Source organism: Limanda limanda, chromosome 19, assembly GCF_963576545.1.
Source record: "Limanda limanda chromosome 19, fLimLim1.1, whole genome shotgun sequence".
NCBI classification, from domain to species: domain Eukaryota; kingdom Metazoa; phylum Chordata; class Actinopteri; order Pleuronectiformes; family Pleuronectidae; genus Limanda; species Limanda limanda.
This window is the reverse complement of record NC_083654.1, coordinates 5,539,177-5,561,627: the sequence shown is the minus strand read 5'-3', so window position 1 is coordinate 5,561,627 and position 22,451 is coordinate 5,539,177.

The following is a 22,451-nucleotide window of genomic DNA, read 5'->3' as shown; positions in this document are numbered from 1 at the left end:
CAAGTCTATCCTTTCATGCATGTGAGGTATATCTCAATCTAGATTCAAGCCAGTGGACTCTGTCTCTAACAATGCAAACTACTATAGAGAGGCAATTATAGGATTTGATTTCATGTCAAATTGAAGGATTGTACCTTTAGACTTCAGAAGGCAAACAGCAACATGTTCTGCCTTCATCCTGTATGGGGATAAATCAAAGGAACCCTATGTGCTCAAAAGAGGACAATCTGCGGTAAGATGAATAAAGTTAAGTTTAGATTATTTGTAAAGCACATTTCAAACCGTGGAGGCATTAAATGCTTTCAAACAATATTGTAACAACAGCCAAACGAAATAAACAAAGACAGATAATCTAGATTTGTAACTTTCAAAAACAAATTTGTGAATCATTCTTTTAAAAACCAAAAGTGATTTGCAAATTTTTCAATTGAATTGTATGTACCTTCCTTTTCATAACTTTTTGATTTGTTTTTGAAAAGTAAACTTTCAAAATAACTCTCAGTTCATACTTCCATTTGTACACTGTCTGGGGGAGTTGGTTGATTGAAGTCTGAACTTTGTTAATTTGTTTAATATCCCCGAAATGGACGGTAATTTTGAAGACCTTGTCTAGTCTTATCAACCACTCAAAGCATGTTGCAGTACAATTATGATGATAATAACAAAAAAAATGATAATAATTATAGAGTGCTTCACAAAAAGCCAGACAACAAATCAAATAAAAAGGGCAGAAATGAAATAAATAAATAGTCCAGATAAAAATCAAGACAGCCTTCTAGTAGAAGCACATTGTGTGGTATTTCTAACGGTATAAATAAAATAACAAAATGAAAAATATAATTGGACAACCAACTCAGATAAAATCAGGAACATTTTTCGATAGAGGAGTGTATGAAAAGGGACTTAAAAGATTGCTCAGACTCTGCCAGCCTAATTTCCCAAAATTCACCCATTCACAAACATTCATTCAATACTCCGCTTTTTTTTAATGAGCCACAGCCTTCATGATTGCTCTCTAACTGTCTGGCTGAGCTGTCCTCTGCATGGGCACCTTTTTGGATATCACCTAAAGGACTGTATGTTCAACATGTGCATGTGCAGAATAATAAGCTAGCACTGCTCCAGCACAAACCCTCTTCTCCTTTACATCTGAATTCAATTCCTCTCTCTCCCTCTGTCTTTTTACCATCACACTCACACATGCACTCATGAAGTATGCTCCGCGTCGACCCAGCAGTGCGCCGCTGTGATTCATGTGGGTTTCGCTCTCTTCGTCATTCTGTGCTTGCAATATGGCTACGACTGCTCCCCGCAACCACCTGTTCTCCCTCAAGAAAAAGACGGAGACGCAGAGAGAACCTGAACAAATTCAGGATCGTGCACAAGGAGTACGGAAGACAGAGGTCGCACCGGAAGGCAAGGAGCTGGAAAAGTTTCTTTTAAACCGTAGAGAAAGGAGGCGGAAAGCATATAAAACAAGGAGATGAATAAAAAATGTTGGAAAGAGTGAAGCACAAACAGAGGGAGTAGGATAAGAGAGGTTTCATGTTTCAGGCTTATGAATACAGAGATAAAGACAAGACATATTACCACATATGTGCGTTTGAGTAGAAGATAACGAGGCAGCGTGTGAGTGCTCTGTGTTTACTCTAATTAACTATATCAATACTGTCAGACAGCTTTTCAGGCTTTGATCAGCTCCCTGCGCCTGCCAGAGAGTCTGCGAAATACACCCGTCACTCACAGCCACCGTCCTTTCATGTTCGTCTTATTCCAAAAAACAAAGAGATTCATTCATCGTCTCGGACCGAGATGAGCGGCGCCGATGAGGGCGAAGAGATTGTAGTGTTTTCTCTGATTAGGATTCCAACCCTCATTCAATTCCAGTCCGTCCACTTCTGCTCCACCCATGCCTCTCACACACAGATGACATCCATTACTTTTTTTTTTTGTACCCCCTCACACACATACACACACCTATGTACACATGCACCCCTGGCCCGCCGTTGAATATGTAAATCGACATCTGCTCCAGTACCCAATCTCCAGCCATCACCATGTGTCTGATATGCTAATGCAGTCAACACAGTTTCCTCACTCCACATCTTCCCCTCCTTTTTCCCTTCCTTCTGCTTCCTCTTCTCAGCAGCGACGTGCCCAAACCTGCCAAGGCTGAGTGGAGGAAGGGAGGGCAAAGAGAGAGAGAGAGAGGGGGGGGGGGCCTCAAACAAAACCTGATAATTATGTTGTTATGGATGGATGTTCCACACACAAACAGGCATGTGAGCAACAGCAAGAAGCCGGCCTTATTAGAGAACAATAGCGGGGAATCCGGGGGAGAGATGCTGAGTGTGGGAGGAAGGACAAAGCTCCAACTCCTCCGACGAGCTCGGTGCTTCTCGCTCATTAAACGTGCGGATGCTACGCTGCACGTCCTCCCCTCACGGCATCATTTTCACAGACACCTTATCAGCCATAATGAGGTCAGCCGTTGACACCATGCTGTGACATTTGACACGGCGTAGCTGCGCCACACGGATGCAATCACATGTGCGCTGGAGTCGCGCAAGAGCCCACATATGCAAGAATGCAAGCTTTACACCCACATTTTCCAATGCATTTGCATTTAGATGCAACATGGATGACGTCCCATTGCAGGGGTATTGTTCTCAGTCCAAGTTCTGGAGTGTGCTTTGATTTATAAAGGATGAAATGGGACGAGACCTGTTTCCCAGAAATCCCCAGTTGGCTGTGTTCAGAGCTTTTGCTGCTTTGACAGAGTTCTAAGTGAATACATGAATGTTAAAAGACTCACTCGCCGGGGCTCTCTGCTTTGCCAGCTACATGTGAGGCAGCACTCGCTGTGAGCGGGCCCTGTTGAAAATGATAGGGGAAAGTACAGCACCTTGGTGTTTATACAGATGTCGTAAGGGGGTGAAGCTCTGACACAAATTGGAGTCGTCCTACATAACCGCATTGCTTTATTTCCCTACAGATACAGATTGGACCCATATGTCTTTGTACGGCTAAAAGGGAATGGGAACAAGCTGTAAAGAAATTATCAAACATGAGTCAGGTTCTCTTATTAGGTGGCGCAAGCAGGCACATATATCAACCGAGATCTCGTTTATCACTGGAGCATGTGACCGATTTGGATTGCAAAGTGAAACTGCACTCATTTCCCTGAAAAATATAAGATCTATCAATTTGATCTCCATGGCACCATTGAGATCAATCACACATTAGGACTGAAAAAAGTATTCTTGGCATTTGAGGGGATGAGCAGTTGTCTTTGTGGACTAGATCCACGAAGCAAAGTAGCACAAATAAATATTATTTCTACTGCATGATGAAACCTGCCACCTTTCATTGGAAAATTTCATAAAAGAAGCAAACCTTTTTTTTGTTTTTCTAAGTTAATACAGCAAGTACAAAATAGCATCATTAAAACTGCGAGGAATTGACTTTGCAGCAGCAGATTAGAAGCGGTCAGACTCCACAAACATGTTGCAATTCCCTTTGAACTAGTCTGCTGCTCCAAGGGACGGACACAACATTCGAAAGGCTACATGAAAAAGGAGTTACTTTGAAGGAGCTACAGCACAAAGGCATAACGGAGGTGAGACACATTCAGTCGAATAGCAATCAGTAGCATGTTAGCCTTAAGAGAGGCCTTACAACCAGCTCCTTTCAGATATCCTCAGTTCAATAATTGGCTTCTAAACTCCAGGAGCGTTTATCATGAGAAATCCACGAGACATGTGAGTTTCATGCCATCTCTACTTACTATATCCAAACTAATGTTAAGGAATTGGCAAGTGCAGTTCCCATTTTAAACCTGCCTGGATGGGCTGTCTGTTCTTTAAAACTGTAAAAGTGACATGCAGTAATAGAGCTGCTGCTGGTCTCTGGAGCTGTGCCCCCCCCCCCTCTGCTGGACAAAGAGCTGTTTACGTGTTAATAAAAAGTTCAGTGAAGCTCAACTATGTCAGCAGAACACCAGACTGGAGAATTCAGTTGTATTTGCCATTATTGTGAACATGCTAGTTATTGTGAACACGCTGTTTCTATGATCAACAACTTTACTCATGTTGATGAGTCCCAGCTGGCGTGCTCCCGACTGCTGAATGCATTTTAATGACTTTTCAAAATAAATGCTTTGTTATTCAGTTTGATATCAAGCATTGCAGAAACAAAACAAATGTTCTGCTTTTACTCTGTGTGGATTTGCTGAAGAGGAAGTGATTATATGAATGTTGTTGCCAATTAGAACCTATGACACCCAAAAATGTTTACTGGTTCGATATGGTGGAATAAAAATTGTCAAGTTATCGAAATGGTCGGGCGGGCCAGATATTATTTCTGGAAGGCAAGTTGTGGCCTTTTGGCCACCATCTGCCAACCAATGATGTAGTTTATCCCGAGGATGTAGCAAACATCAACTTAATTTGCCCACAGTCTGTTCAAGCTTGTTGTTCATCCCTTACTGACTGCAATGCACTGTTCGACTGTTTATTAAAAGCTGATTAATAATGAACATATCTTGTGTCCAGATTGCACTAAATCCGACGATGCACTTCCTTTGGGCCTTAACAATCGGCATGTCAAGTGCGAGGCCGAAAATATGTTCTCAAGTTATGTGAGCCACATTCAGGCTGAAAAACAGACAGACAGAGAGAAATTGCTGTAATTTGAAGATAAATTCTTCCACAATTTTGAAGGAACAGTCTGTGCTCTTTGAGGGAGTTCTCAAAGAGTCCAGGCCTCAATGAAAAATAAATAAAATAAAAAATAATGAAAAAAAAATGAAAATAAAAACGTAAATGACCATCAATTCTATAAAACTCACTGTGCAGTGGTGTGGCCAAGGGGTCAAAGTACAGACTAGGAACCATGGTGTCCTTGTTTGCATCTCACCAGGTACCTCCTTGTCTGCTATCGACAAAAATATATAACAAAAAAGAAAATTAAAAAACAAATAATATCACAAAAGATGGAAGTTGAAGGGACCTGCTGCAGCATATCACTATAATAATAACATGTCACGTTAGAACTATAATGGCCATGCTGTACACTTGCATTGATATGATTGAATATTCGTTGCTACCTGGCAAGTGAACCAGTGAATGACACGTGAATTCAAGAGCTGATCCCAGTCACTTAAAAAGAACAGGACTGCAGTACTGAGCCTCAAATAACACTGAAAACGTTTAGAAAGGTATTTATATATTTGTATATCTAATGTTCCCCTTGTTAAATAATCATATTAGATAACTGCATTGGCCACATTACAGATACCCTGGTAGTGTCTTTGTTAGCTGTTCTGAATGAGAAATAAGCGATTGTAAAATAATTCTCATAAAAATATTGCTCGTACTTTTATGTTCAATTACTTATTGACCAATTCATTAGGTAGACTGAAGAAGTATGGTCCCCGCAGGAAAGACAGGACAATAATAGTTCAAGTCTTTTCCTTTCTGAACTGTTAAATGCAGGTGTAATTTAACTATCATTTAAGAAGCTGTAGTTTATGATGTCTTGAATTTGTATATTACTAGGAAGGGTTTCTAATTGTTGCTCCAATCAATTTAAGTAAACGAGGGAATCATAATTATAAACTTACTGGATGTGAGGCTGTGTAATTTCCGTGAAGATGATACCATCCTCAGTGATAACAAGACAGGAATTGGAAAAGGTTTCTCCAGCATTGATCACATCTTCTTAATGAAACATATTGATTTGTATTGTTTTCCCTTCACTGTTCTTTTATTGATCAGCGTATGGTATCCGATACAGTGTGGAGGAATCGATTCTGGCACAAAGCTGATATGAAAGTCAAATTCCTGGATGTAGAAATGAATATGAAAAACAACATGTACTTTTAAAAAAAAACATCTTTTTCATGTCAACTAAGGCGATATTGCCTAGAGAGAGACTGCATTAAACTGAATCACACGTTGCAGAACTTTAGAAAAAAAACATGGTTGTAGAAAATGGTTGTGGCTCATTAAAGACTGTCACTGAAGAGCTGCGAGAGCAGGCGTCTGCAGCGGTGTTTGAAAACTTGATTCACGTGTCGACATTAGATCAGATCTTTTTCACAGGCTATTCACGCTATGTGTGTCGAAGTGTGGGCTCTGAGAGTTAAAAGTAGAGACCATCATGTGATGAGAGATCACACCAACTGTGAGACCTGTCAGCATGTTGACAATTTGACCAAAGTAGTGTTACTTACTACATAATTACCTGAGCAGTATGCTCTTTGAATGGAACACATCCTTGTGGGGAGCTAGCCAGCGGAAGAGAGGAGTGATGTACTGGCTGAAGTAACCACAACTGCTTTAGTGTCCTTGTCATTGGGTGCTCTGGGAACTTTACCGCCACCTCCAGGAGCTGTTTCTGGATGATGTCATTTCCAGCGCTACCTGAGGCTCACCGGTTTGATCACCCTCTTGTTTTGGTTGGTGCCAGGACTGAGTCCGGTGAATTTCCTTCACAGCACTTACCTGCTTTAGTGATGCAAAAGTTAAAATATTTCAAGTGGCGTCAAATGTGCCACTCCCGACACCAGGGGCGATCGCATTTGATCGAGTTTTTAAATTAACACTGTATGTAATTTCGATGTGCAAAAATGTAAAGTTCATGACTGCATCTTTCTCAGTTGTGAGAGTTCTTCAAACCACCTCCCCAGCTGCCAGTACAGTAGGTGGCTCCAGGAATGTAATTTGTCTTGATTGTGGACACACACACACACACACACACACACACACACACACACACACACACACACACACACACACACACACACACACACAAACACATAAACTTAAAACAATACCAGCCATGCTGTTGCAGCAAACTATGTTTTATGGCAGGGGTGGGAATCTTCAGCCTCCAGGCCCACAAGACAATTCATAAACATGAAAAAAGCACCTCAGAAACACAAAAAAATCTCATGAGAGCAGTTAATTTTCTGCTGCAGCAAAATAGTAAAACAAGAATGTCCTTCAGGCTGGTTCTTACTGGCTGTATTGATGTCAGGTCATGGTCAGGGTGAACGAAACACACATACTTAGCTGTTGTGTGTCATTGCTGACAAGCATCTGTCAGCTGACTGTCAAGATAAAGAAAGGCGAGGTGAATTTAGTACGACATTTTTTATTTATTATTTGATGTGAAAGACAAGGCGTGTAGTTTGCAGTGTAGTTTTTGATGAGAAAAGACAATATCAAGCTTCATTACAACTACAACCTGAAGCTAAACTGGATGAGGTTTGAGATCAAATGTGTTTAGAGCCAGCTGACAGCTAAGAAGCTGATACCTCATTCACAGCGAGAATTTGTGAGGGAGTCTTGTCACCAGACAGTGAACAAAAAAAAAAAATGTCTTAAAGGGTGGATTTCTAATATGACGCTAGATAACTTGCAATGAAACATAACACACTGCCCAACTTTGTGAGTGGTGTTACTACAGAGCGCCGTGTATCATCTGACATCAGAGGTCTTGTCAAAGAGAAGCAGTTCCATCTATCCCATTAGAGATGTTAGTATGATTTATGTGTTCAATAATCTGGAATGACCCTCGAAGGGCGTTATAAAAATTTGAATGGTCCTCTATTGGAAAGAGGTTCCCCACCCCTTGTTTATGGGAAGCTTAAAGACACCTACTCTGTGTAGCAGTTCAATAAAGAATCATTGGCATGTGGAGGTGGCTGCTAGAAGCAAACAAAAGAGTTTTATATTGTATTAGCGTTTCTCTGCAGCGCGTGTCACAGAGGGGTTTGAAAGGTGATGACGGCTGTTTGTCTTATCTGTGGCTCACACGAAAAATGTGTCATCTGTTGCTTTAAAGTAACTGTCAAACAGAGACTGAAAAGCCTGTTTAGACAGAAGTGACACTGCGAGCTCCAAAGCTTGTCAGCCTGCGACCTTAATGTAAATTGGAAAAGCATCTATTCAATAAAAGCAGACAGGCCATTTGCAACTCAGGTTTAGCAGCAGCAGAATCCCAAGAGTTAGGGAAAGATAAAAAGGCCCGCATGGGAATTAGAGCGTCTGCAACCTCTGCACTGACAACCGTGGAGTAGATGGTTATCATCCATTGTTTCAATGAAAAAGAGAACATTTTGTGAATAAAAAGAAAAGGCACTTGACGGGAACCAGCTTGGTCTAAAATAATTACAGTTTCTTCAGCCAGACAGTTTTGTGCTTTTGTATTTTAGCTTGTTCTTACTTTGTTTCTTACCAGAAAATGATCTAGTTGCTTGCTGGTCCATTTCCTGACCCCCAGTACAAGTGTCAACTTTAAGGTGCTTTTGCTCAAAGTATCAACGTATTAATAATTTTTGTATTTTTTATTGAAAGGACAGCGTAAGGGTAGAATGAGTGGAGAAGACTTGGAGCTTAATCAGAACAAAACCTGCGGCAGCAGCCGGAAGGATCAATCCTCTGTACATGTAGCTGACCTGGTCCCTTTGGGTTGTTTTTGCTTTTGGACTGCATATAATTATTCTATTCTCTAAATAGAGCAAAGTGCATGACAAAGAGGGCCATCTTTCAGAGTTTGAGCTCAATGGCAGACAGGGTGTTAAATGTCTCATAAGCTGATAGAGAAGATTGCACTGCACACTTCACAGTTAGAGGGAGGACAAGTGCACTGTGACTGCAGCAAAAAGTTGAACCGTGCAGCTGATAAGCCTGTACTGGATTGTTGATTATATCTTCCGATCCTAGAATGAGGCCACCAACGCTACTAATTCATCCCAGAAATTCCATAAAGTCTAGCCATGTGCTTTGACATAACAGCTCTGCACCAGCATCGTCTGTCATAAATTGAGCCCTGCAGTAGTTCAGACAGCCCCAGACAGTGTTTAATACACAGCGTGGGTGTTCTATTCAGCATTCAATCATACATGACCCTGATCCCTATCAACCAGGTGATCCAGATCATGTAAAGAAGTTTTGTCATTTCAATTCTCAGCACCTCAGCTAAAACCACTGCCTACTCATCCTCCACTTCCTTCCAGCATCCTCCTGCATTAGCATTTAGATTCAGGTGAAAACAAGTCTTTCTCTCTCGGTTTTCTTTTTTCATTGCAATGTTGTGTGCCTAAGACTCTGCTGTGTGTGTGTGTGTGTGTGTGTGGTTTTGGTGTGTTCAGCAGTGATTCTTCAGTAAAAGTGGAGCGTCGGTGCAGAACCAAAACCACTTGCAATCAACCGGATGAACACATTCATCAAAACACACACAACAGCAGGAGATGTTCGTGGTCGATTTAGACATAAAGAATTAGCTTAAACATACATAAGTGCATTTTCCTTGTTTATAATACGTTATACATATAAACAATATGCCAAATAAATTATTTTTATAGCAATACAAATTTTGTTTAAAGTTTTGGAACAAATCTGCATTGTAAGCTTTTTCTTCACATGTCAAAGAATGGATACATGTCTGAGATAAGATAAGATAAGATAAGATACATTTTTATTTATCCCACACACATGCACAAACATGCACAGACACACTCATGCAATTGAGGGAAATTTGTCCTCTGCTTTTATCCCATCTGGTGCAGGACACACAGAGCAGTGGGCAGCCATGGGGAGCAGATGTTGGGGGAGTAAGGTGCCTTGCTCAGGAGCACTAGACAGGATAGGGAGATTAGTCTTTTGATTTCTTTGACAGATCCAGGTTCGTCTTTTTGTTGTTATTCCATCCAGGTAAGTTTTTGTTGAAACTCCGTGGAGTCGAACCGTGGAGTCGAAACAGTATCGAACCAGAGACCTTTTTCTGCCAGTAGTCCAAGTTTCTGCCACTAGAACATAACTCCACAGAACATGATATTTGTGGAATGATTATTTATACAAATCAGTGTTTTAAGGCAGAGAAGTGTAATGATATTTGTATGGAGTCATAGCCGACCTTAAATCCATGCGTGATTCAACTCTCCTATCTGGACAAACTTTACTCTGTAAATTGCTCCTTTTGGGCCAATGAACTGCAACCACAACTAAGGGCATCAACAGTATTGGCACATCAGGCTAGATCTGGCAATACCAGCAACCCACCACAGATAGACTGCCAGGTGTTGCTCTAAGTCAATAGGATCCTGGAGGACTCCTCTGTCTCTTCAGCAGGACCTCAAACTGACCAATCTTCTACAATATGTCCAGAACCAGGGCAGTGGTCGTATTTCTATCCCGGTATGAGGCCCCGAAACCCTCTTTCTCTGCCTTGTTAAATGGTAAAACTTTTGTTTTGTTTTAATGACACTGAAGACATTTTTTTTTCTGAAGCCGCTGGCTCAAATCGGATCAAATGTTTCATTGAAAATATATTTTTCAACTCCACACGAGTGAATGGTTTAACTGACCTTAGACAATGGATATTTTTCCCTACGCCAAGGAAGTTATGTTCTCATTGCATTTGTTTTGTTTGTGGTTGAGCATGACGCACAAAGAAGTCATTCAACTCTGGAGCAGATCCAGTATCCAGGATTTTTATGCCTCTTTCTTTAACATGGTGGGACATGGCGTTGGCCTTGGCGATGGTATGTGCTCTCCAAGTGCCCTTTAAGTTCATTCAGTGTTTGCGCCCAAAGATTGCTCAGTACGACCATGTTGTTACTGGTCATTTCACAGACCCAACTTCATCCTGCGGTGTCAACACTGCACCTTCATGATGTTTTCCGTGTTTCACCATGATCACACAGCCCTCATACACAGTGATTTCTGTCCACAGCAGGAAGAAGTCAGTCGTTCCACCACCTCCCCAATCACCCAGTGTAAACATCAGTGAACCTCCATGAGAAATAGATCTGCAGCTTCTTCATCTTTTAGTGCACCAGAGGCTTTCCCTCTTGAAGAAAGCTCTTTTCTGAAATGGGCCCAGCTGAGACTGCAGTATGAGAGCAGCATGACAGGGGGCCGGTCTCACCCCTGCTTAGACACGATTCTCATATATCCTTAAGATGTTTGCATTATTATATCCTGCGCTAGAAAATCAGCTTCAAACTGTGAAGATCAAAAAAAAGCATTGACTTCTACACACAGCCATGAGTGTGTGCTGTTATGCCTGTCATGCTGCATTTAGTGACCCGGGTTTTTATGATGTTAGTGGAGCAGTTTTCCCATGGTGTCAGCGATGCTGTGATTAATGAGGGTGGTCAGCTGCAGCTGAGCCTTTAGTTGTACAACCACTTTGAGCGTTTTGTGTCAAAATCGAAAAATAACGAAACCTTTTGCCTTTAGTGGCCTTGACCCTGACTTAAATGCAGACACCTGATACGGTGAAATATAACACATGACCTTAACCAGAGACAACAACTTTAGCCTTTTGAGCTGAGACAAAAAAATGGTATTCAATTTAACATTTAGTACCTCACCTTCTCCTGTGGCGGTGTCTATAGGCCACTGGTGTGAACCAGAGGATACATAGGGCTAATGAACACTTGTGCTCTTTCTCAGTATCCCAGTTTAATATGTGTGAATTTCATAAACTCCGTAATAACACTTTCCTGGGTGCTTGGCTGCACTGGAGGTGGACAGCTCGTTGTCAGGCCCTCAGCCTCGATATATCCTCCACACACACACTCATGCATACACACACACCTCGCATGCAGCCACACATAGATCGCCCTCATCATTAGAGTCTGGAGCACAGACACAGACATGGGGGGAGGTGGAGAAGTGATGGATAGACAGAAAAAGGAAGAGAAAAGAGTCGATAGACTCAGGAGGAAGGATATTCAGCCTCATCATTAGCACCAGGGATGGGGAGATCTGGGAATAGAAGAATATAATGAAGATAAGCCAGTTCACTCGGAATTTTATATTTTAAAAAAATATGCAAAAAACTTTTAACTGTGTAGACCCTGACAGGCCTGCACAAGGAAACACAAGCTTGCCTAATTATCGATTACTTGAAACTCTCACACAAAGGACAAAATAAAGTAAGCCCAAACTAACTATTCATACATTTTATTGTGATTAAAAAAGTCATAATATTGTGCGGAGGCCTTTTAGCAGCTTCACAATGTGAAATTCATGAGAGGAATCCATGACAATTAGCTGGATATACTCACCAGACCAATCAGAAAGTCCCAAATATATTTATATTTTAAGTCTTGATACAAATTAGTGAAACTCAAGGGAACGTCAAGGTAAAAAAGAAACAGATATATGTGGTATCAATCTAGCTTATCCTGCTGGGCCTGAAATAGCAACAGTTCCAAGAGTGTGATCATCCTTAATTCAGCGTAATTTAATCTAACGTAACTGAAACATTCATGTCCGCACTGAATAACTGAGCATGTCAGAGGAATAGGCTGGAAGAAAGACTTCAGAAAATTTAAGCAGGGCTCAATATTTGAACAGTGCCTTTCAGGAAGCTACGGAGAAGTTGTATTGACCTCCATCGCTGGTGTTTAGCGGTAGCTCTCAGAGAACGCCGAGTTCACTGAAACAACATCAGCCGGTCTCGAAGGCACAGAAGTGATATATAAAATGTATATAACTGAAAAGGTGGCACTTACTTGTAAAGGGGGAGATGAGAGGGATTCAAAATTAAAAAAGCTGCAAAGACACAGTTAGATGTTTGCCTTTTGAGTCACAGTCGATTGAACTGTCCAGGTACGACATATTTACACAACTATAATATATTTATTTCACCAAAGAATCACATGACTACTTGTATGAGAATCTGTTTGGGTAAATAAGGTTTGTCTAATTCTCTTCACCCATTATATACAAATATATTCTTCATGTGATCTCTCGGAGTGGGACATCTTGGGACAGTAGTCTTCTGGTTTCCGTTTCTAGTTTGACCGATCTTGTTTGAAAATGCTTTGGCCCACAGAACTCATTGACCTAAATACATCTGCTTTTTAATTACAAGCATTCATATGCAGATAGCTGTTAACAGAGATCAGCCAAAATGTTGTCTGGACCTGAAACCCCTTTAAAAAAAATCACTTCTTGTGTTATATTTGAAGAAACGTTTGACTCATGCGATAAAAAAAACTCTTCAGAATATAAACAGTGTACTGTGGTGAAGGGAAGATGGAGTGTTGACTCAGATATCCTCTGTCTATACCGGAAGCCCCAAAATATTGACCGTTGCTCCCAGAAGCTAATTCATCATCACACCATAGTCGATGGGCTCCAGGATTGCATCACTCATATCATTTTTACTTCTCCTCATTTTCTTTCTCCAGCATTGCTCACTCACAAGTTATTTTGTTGGCATGTTTACTGCCAGCTGTTGGAAGCTATTGGATGTGTCAGTGATCCCATGTTAGAACTGTTTGAGCGATCTGGTTATTAGGTCCACAGGCATTCTCTCATTGCCTGGACAAGCTACCGTTTTCCCAGCAGAAAAACATATCCACCAACTAGCGGCAGCAAATGTTTGTGTCGTTGTGGATAAATGTATGTTTTCTAATCAGGGGTTGACAAGCTAATATGTCAATGTAGAAAAAGATCTTTTCCCACTTTGAAAATACACATGAATTCTCCGTATTCAACCCAGATGTCCCAGTTTTCAGCAGCCTTACACACAATATATATGAAGAATACTTGAAGAAGAGTATCTGTAATTGAATACGTAGAAGGGTGGACCTGATAGCTTACAAACGAATCCACAAGAATCCCAAGTAAAATTTTAATATTTTTTCTGATCGTGATGTGTGTATTTGTAAAATAATTTTACCATTGGCCTCGTATGTGTTCCGATTGTAACACGCAAAGTTCTGCACAATTTGTTGTAAATCTTATTTTTATCTGTAGCTCATGTTATATACATTCAAGACCATGTTGAGTATAATTCCTCTGCGTATATAAAGGGCAACTATTAGCTGACAAGTTGGCCATATGTTAAATGTGATGTCAGTGTTGTGTTCCAAGTTTGTTTACGCTGCCCCCAAGTTGATATCGGTGACTGCACATCTAAATTTAAATGCATAAGCACAGCTGCTGGGTTTACCTGAGAGTGAGGCCGCGCAGCAGACCCCCCCCCCCCCCGAAAAACAGGGATATCAAGGTGACAGCAGCGCACACATTGTAGAAAACCCTGTGAGAGAAAATTTGGCAGGTGGGGAGAAAGGACAACAGACTGAGAATGGAAATGAGAGACGATGAAAGTAGAGGCGGAGCAAGAGATGGGAGAAAGAGTGAAGAGAGAGAGAAAAGGGAAAGTGGACAGGAGGAGAAGAGCGAGCAGACGATCATGTGACAGAATCGGCAGGCGTCATATACAACAAGAGAAAGAGAGGAGCTGAAGTGGTTTAATGCTGCATATGAGACTTTGAGTGTATGAGAGAGGAGAGACAGTGTGTGACCTCGTGTGTGTGTGTGTGTGTGTGTGTGTGTGTGTGTGTGTGTGTGTGTGTGTGTGTGTGTGTGTGTGTGTGTGTGTGTGTGTGTGTGTGTGTGTGTGTGTGTGTGTGTGTGTGTGTGTGTGTGTGTGTGTGTGTGTGTGTGTGTGTGTGTGTGTGTGTGTGTGTGTGTGTGTGTGTGTGTGTGTAAGAGAAAGCTGTCAACCACTCTGGGTGAGAGAGTTCCTGCAGTGTGTCAACCTAATGGGCAGAAACTGGGGCATAGTGAATTATTCAACAGCTTTTTAGGGCGAGAGGAGACGCTTCCAACATCTTCCCTAAAGAAAAAGAAGGACCCTTCTCTCATAAGACAGACACATGTGCTAACGCACATACACAAACACACACCCACACACCCACACACCCACACAGCTCGTGTGCTAAACAACTACTGTATGCCATTAGTTTTGTCTCTGCCAACAGGTCCTAAACTTCTAAACAAATGTTGTTGTTTATCAAAAAAAAGGGAGCTCAGCAGCAGCAGTTCACTATAACAGTGAGATTCTCTTTAGATTAGTCAATTTCCAAATTATATCCCAGAGTGGAGGTTAGGATCCCACTGATCTGGGAAGTCATCGGTCTGATTGTTGTAAATATATATACTGCGGTGACACTCTAACGTAATGCTGCATGATGGATACACTGGTAGACACAGATAGAGGAGTATGTGGATAGAAGGATGAGGAGGAAACAAGTGTTTAGCGGCTATGAGGATGTCCTCGCTCATGATGATGACTGACTCATCAGCTGATAAAGAGCTGTGATCTTGGATATTTTTGCTGAACTGAGTCAAGTATTACACAGACTTAAGCCAACAGAAGTGAACTATCCCAGTGGTAACACAATTTCTCCCAACTCTGGGTTAATTAGCCGACAGGTTTGTGTGTGAAATGATTAACACTGTTTAATTTTTATAGTTCTTCTTAAATCCCCTTTTGAGAATAATGTAATCTTTGAATTTAATAATCCCACAGTTTTGGATGATTAAAATACGTTCAGGTGAACAAAAGTTCCCTCATATTCTGAAGGTGAGAATTATTATTTTTTTGCCTCCACCTTTAAATCTGCCCCCTGTTTTATTTCAGGCACTGTCCTCTCTGTCATACTCGCTCTCACTCGCTGCAGTTACAGCAGCAGCAACACGTTACCACTCAGTGCATTTTCTTTTATTAATGATATCACTGCTTTGGCCACTGACATCTGACATTTGAAATCTGTCTTTCTTCACCTCCACCTCACTCACAGGCTCCTCGACATCTCCGTCAGACATAGGAATAGGTTAACTATAAATAGGTTTATAGTGTAATGTTTGGCTATATAAAATTAACTTATAATAGTTAATAGGAAGAAAGAGAAAGCGCAAGGGTGTGTGTGTGTGTTTATGTGTATTAGAATGTCAGCTTCGCGCACACAAACAAGCGCACCACACACACAAAAACATGCAAACAAGGTTTCACCACACAGCGCACGCACAAATAACGTGACTCATAATATTTAGGACACCATAGTTAGATATTGTAGTTTTTACAATTCCTACGGTTATGAAACCGTGACGTAATGAAACCGTGGATATGGTAAAACCGCTATGACTTCGAAAATGCATTTTGGTTTCTAACCTTGCAAATATTAACAGATTTTTATACCAATAAGGGCTTTTGGATTTTATGGGTTAAGAAATATTTTGGTTACCGATATTAAATCAAATTAGCAATGATTTCTAAGATGGTGCTATCAAACCCTCATGACAAGTAAATGTGATTAAGGCTTGATATTTTACTGTTAAACCATAAATGTCATCATCAATAAATATTTATATATACACATATATATATTTTATAACATATTTTTCATGCAGTTTATATAATTTCACATCTTTACCTTGTTTATGCAGAGTTTCATATCTGTAAACATAAACACCCAAATCAATATGTCTGAGAAAGGCTCATTGACGCCAATATTGTCGGCCAATTCTACCATGAGAAGATAAAGTCAATTTCAATCATACAAAGGTAAAATCAATTTAATCACACAGGCTGTCTTACTGCACAATCAATGTCCTTTTCTAGCGTTGACATGGAGCCTGTTTGAGCAGTACTCGTTACGCTGTAGACAACGAGCAGGAGGATACAAAACATGATAATTGGCCATCGGAGGACCATTAAAGCAGCCAGCACTGACACAATGCTAAACTGTCACTCCAGTTGGACAATGAGCAAAGAGTCCAAAGATGATGTGTGTTCCCTTTTATGTAATTTGTGACATTTCCATGTGGCAGCTGCAAAATACAGTATTTCAATGTGTCAGACAGGTCTTCAGGCACAAAGGGAAAAATGTAATTTGTATTTCTGGCAGATGTAATGACAGGAATAAATCTACAAAGAGCCTCCTACAGTCATACAAAAATAGCAAACAGAGCTCAAAAAACACTGCAAGTGGTGACCAACATGGTGGCAAAAAAAAAACGCACACATCATCCAGGTCGCCATGTAAAAACAACAACCTCTCACCTGACAAACCATCCGTCCAAATGGGTTTCTCCCCTTTTTGTCCCTGAACTCTCAGCTGCCAGAGAGTCAAACCTTATGTAACACATGACATTTACAACAAGGTCTGTTCCCTGTCCACCTCTCTGCCAGTCTCTCCTGTGTTTCCCCCCCCTACCGCCCCCCCCCCCACACTCCTCTCTCTTTCCAATCTGATTCACTGACATTTAATTAGTTGGTGAGTGGAAGACGCCTCGCCACATCAGCCCTGTAGTGCTGCTGACCTTTTCCGACTGGGTCACTCATCTGCCATTAGAGCACAGCCTTCCCCCACTTCACTCTCTCTCTCACACACACATACACACACCCTCATCACTCTCTCAGCATTAACAAAGACCACTCCAGTGTGATGATGAAATGTGCCAGCTGGTGATCTGGCAATTGACAGCGAGGTGGAGTTTTCTTTTGAAAAATTAGATTAAGTCACGTGCTTGATGATTTGTGATGCCTGTGTGTGCGTGAGTGTGTGTGCGTGTGTGTCTCCAGGTAATGCTCAAGTTGTGGGGACCTAAATTTTTTTCTGGGTACAACAAGCAAGTCCCCCCGATGAAAATCAACCAGTTATGTGGTGAATACATGATTTAAGGTTAGGATTAGGCAAACAGTATTTACAGTTAAAGGTGAATTTAAGGTATTTGCTCAACAAGTCCATATTTTCTGTCCAAAAGACGTTTTGTTAATCATGTTTACAAACTGCCTTCAACATCTTCATCAGACATTAAGGGTTTCCAGAAGAAGTTAAATTAGATTGAGCACTCCGCCGTACTTGTAAACATCATCGTCCCAAAAATGTATCTTAGAAGCTAAGGCGTCTTGTCTCACAGCAAAAAGCTCTGTATGGAAACTAATGAGAGGAATACTTGGATGTGTATCAAGCTGGACCACTGACATCCTGAAACAGACCTAGAAACGATGGGGATAATTTTGAAGATAAATTGATCAGAAGACAACATTCTTCTTGTTCCCGACGGCTTCTCAGGATCGGATTGAACCAATATTTGTGAGAGGACAACAATACATCCTCACAATCTCCTACTGTGAATTTTTGGAACCGATGGAATGATAAAACTCATTGAACTCTGTAAGGATTTTTATTGGATGAGGAATTTAAAAAACATGAAAAAAACAGACTTGGAAAGTCAAAGACCTGAACTCTCCAGGAAATGAACGTAAGTCAGTGTAAAGTCCTTTGAAGTGTGTGTGTGTGTGTGTGTGTCTGTGTCCTCGCAAATCTCGGCTCACTGATGTGGGTTTGATGATCTGAGGCATGTTGTTTGTGGATTTGAAGAGTCTTCCTTTCAGTCGATTGCATCACTCTAATCAGCCGTCATGAGGGGAGACTAACAGCATTTATTCTTTCATCTTTGGTCAGTGCAAAATGCCCTTTACAAACACACAAAAGGCTACACACTCACCTGCACACACAGTCAGAGCCAATCAGGTGTTTCCAACCCCCCCCCTTTCCCCATCCATGTCTCCTCTCCACTCCTCAGTGCTGTGACATTTCACCCAGCATCATCAGCGGCCAGACACCTCCTATCAGGCTCGGTTTGGAAGCCTTTTAATCCGCCCTCTAAAGAAGTCTTTCCTGTCAATGGAGGGAAACGTGATCCCAATACTAATGGCACTAGAGAGAGGGGAAGTGGTGGTGGTGGTGGTGGTGGAGGGATCTGGGGTGAGAGCTATCCAACTGGCCCCACATGTTGGTGTTGGGCTGCAGCTCAGACAGTTTTCTTTTCCCCAGAAGTCAGAAAGAACATCCTCCTCACAGATACAGTGGAGAGGCAACATACAGCTAATGATGTAAGGTGGAGGGGTTATGTATCACCAGACAGACAAGTTGAAGTTACAGAATAATGTATGGAAAGTAAGAGCCGTAAAAAACAATAAATAGAGTTTGTATATAGAATCAAGAGAATATTCAAGTACACCATTTAAACACTCATCTATTCTTATCTTACTTGGAGGCATTATGTTTTTGGGTTATTATGAACACAACATCGCAAAAACACAAGGGAATTTCGTTAAATTGTCTACAGTTTGACTCAAGGGTGAAGTAATTAGAATTTGGTGATCAGGTCAAGATCACTCTGACCTAACAAAACAATTTTTTTTTTCATGCTTTGAGAACACGATGTCTCAGGAACAGCTTGAGGGAATCTTTTCAAATTTGGTGCAAATATTCACTTGCATTACGGATGAAGTGATTAGAGTTATGGGGTTATAGGTAAAAAGTCAATGTCATGCTGACTTCATGTTCTTCTGAACACGATATATCAGGAACAGCTAGGGAATTTCAAAACATCTGGCACAAACATTTACTTGGACTTGAGTATGAACTGACTAGAACTTTGAGGTCAAAGTATGGTGACCTCATATGAGTTGGGGGGAAAAAAAGTATTTGGGCTGAAACTGCACTGGTTGGTGGAGGCATACAATCACTGGGCAACAATCATTTTTTTCACACCCCCTGTGTAAATATATATATATGTACATCATTAATTATTTTAAACCACTATCTCTTATTTAGCTCTTATTGTCTGCAATATTTCTGAACTTGTTCTACTGGTTACATCTAATACCTAAATTTGCCCATTGGGGCATGTGGGTCAATGAAAGGCTTATCTTAAAATACACTTAGCTCTGTGTTCTTATAGGTGTTGTCATCGAGAAGCTTTCTTAAAAACAAAAAAAATCCTTATTCAGCAATATGGTGCTACTAAAGTCATTACCATCCACCTCATTATTCACTCAGCATTCACAGTACCCAAATACCCTTGGCCAACGATAATATCTTCACAAAACTTTCACATGTATTCAGTGTTGTAAAACACAAATCTGACTGGCTCGATGTTTGATTCCCTTTCATGTTTGTCCAGACCCTCGCTTGTTTTTTCAAACTAAAGCTTGCCAAACAGCTGCGTAGCCTCTGCCAGTTCCTCTTCCCCCATCTTCAGTGCATTAGGCAATTCCACCTTGTCTGTAAACACATGCTGGTTTGTTTTAATCCATTCTGCTGTGTTTTCACAGAGCAATCACAGGCTTCACGCTGTCTTATGTAAAAGAAGGGAACAAAAAAACGGTCTTCCTATAGCACAAGTGCTGAACAAACATTACATCTTTGAAGAGGTAAAGTATATAAAGTATATATATGTATATATAATGTATGTGTGCAGTGCATACATTTATATTTAAATAGGATGGATTTTCTTCTTTTGGGCAACAATTAACCAAACTGAGTGTCATATTTAGAATCTCACAGCAAATGATTTAGTCCATTGTGAAACTCTTTACAACAGCTATATATAAACAGCTTACGCAATTCACAGAATGTTCTACCTGAGGACAGAAGAAATAAAATCTGTTGTTTCCAGCCTTGGCAGTGGAGGTGACCTGACAGTGGAGCTCACATTGGATGAGATACCACGGAGGGGGCCCAGACTCCTGTCAACAGTGGTGGGGATGATAGATTGATGCAACACGTCAGAGTTAGTTTTGTAGCCCCCCTAATAAACTATTACACGATAGTTTCATATTGTGAGCTTACTGATACAAGCCAGGCTTTGCCCATAGAAAACATTTCCAGAAACGTGGCCCTGTTGCATCATTTGACAGTTCTGAAATGGAGAATGAGATGTTGTGTGCCACTGCCGTGGTCCTTCCATCATCATGTATCTGGCATGACATTTGTCCAGGTGCCATCCTACTGCTCACTTCCTCCATCCTTCTTTCGTCGTGGCAGCCCAGGCCAGTACACTACATCTTTCCCTGGCCTCCTAATTGACTCCACTCTCTCAATACTCAGACTGTTCTACAGCAGTGGTGTCCAACCATGTGCAATGAATGGCCAAGAGACTGAAGCTTTTAATTCCCACCAGTGGCTCCGGCAGCTGTCCCAGCCAGAGATGCAGAATCAATCAGCTAAATCACCTGGTGCAGTCCTCACAATGAACGCTGCAGACTCTTGGCCCTTTGAGGCACTTGTTTGCCCACCACTCTACATGATGTCCCAAATACTGTGTAATCTACTAAGGCATAAGAGCCGATTCTCATACCCAATTTGGAGAGAAGAAACCCTGACACCTCAGCCAAGCTGCCAACTAATGTGAGTAAACAACTACAGCAAGGAAAGTGTTGCGGATGCCTTTGATTTCAGACAGTCTGGAACCCCTGTAGAGTCCAAACCAGATAAATGCGACGGGGCCAGAGCAGCCCAGAACTACACCACCACAGTCTCTCCACAACAGATGGCACCATTAGGTCAGAGCAGACTGTCTCTCCATCACTCCTCCATCCCTTTTCTGTTCTGTTTCTGACCAGTCTGCAAGACAGATATGTCAGGGTGCTCGGTTCCTCATTTAGCGGCCTAGTTCTGGGTTGAGCTCGGCCAATGAACAAGCTACCATTAGTGTAAATACAGTTCACTATCATGTTGTAAGACGCAACATCAGCTGAAACCTGAAGCATTTAACAAAACAGTCATCCTGGGTGTTAAAACATAAATAAGATTTTAAAAAATGCAAGAAGATGTTTTTTTTTTGCATCTCTGCCACTTGATTAATTATATTTTCAAACTGTATGTTTAGCTGTTAGCAATACAGTGGAAAAGGCTTTCGGGACAAGGACTACCGTTTGTTGTTTTACGAACATAACACTTTCTCAGGACAAATGTTTGGGGTTGCTAGAGATGTACCCTTCTCAAACTCAGCAGGAAAGAGATGCTAGCATTAGCTCACACTATTATGTCACAGAATCCAGGACTAGATTGTCAATATGTTTGTAATGTGACGTAACACAATGTGATGTATCTGGACATAACATCACATAATAAAGTGGTCTGAAATGCCACTAGCCTGTTAGATTAGTGTGAGTAATTTGCATTTTGATTCATGTAGCACTCCATAGGGCAGGCAATCATTTCTGAAGTCTCTTCTGGATTTTAGAGAGGATTAAAAAAATAGAAGCTGCCGTCCCTACAGTGCCATGCACACATGCACAAGGACTTCTTTAGTGTCCTTGAGCAATTCAAAGAATCCCTATACCTGCTTCAGCGATTCACCAATATAAATAGCCATGACCTCCATGCCATCCAGGGAGGAGGAGAGAGAGTCTCAAAAATAGGATCAACAAAAATATTATATCGCAATTAATATTCTGGCCCAAAAAACATGAAGCAAATGCGGAAAGCAAGTTTAGCTAAGGAAACAAAGAGGTATTTTAAATTAAACGAGGCTCTTGCAGAAAAATCTAAATCCAAGTAAAGCATATATAGAGAAAGACTAGAAGAGCCAAAAGCACTGGAACACACAACCGGTAAGGAACCAGACAGGGACAGAGCAACGGAGGCTCGGATTGAAAACGGAGAAAAAAGATTCCAGTATAAATCCAGAAGCCCAGCTCAGAGTCATGAAACATACATAGCCAAAGGGACCACACTAAGAACCCCCCCCCCCCCCAATTCAGCCCTGGGAATGAATAATAAATTAAGCAATTTAATATAATCTGCATCTGGTAATTTAATTCTTAAGCACCGT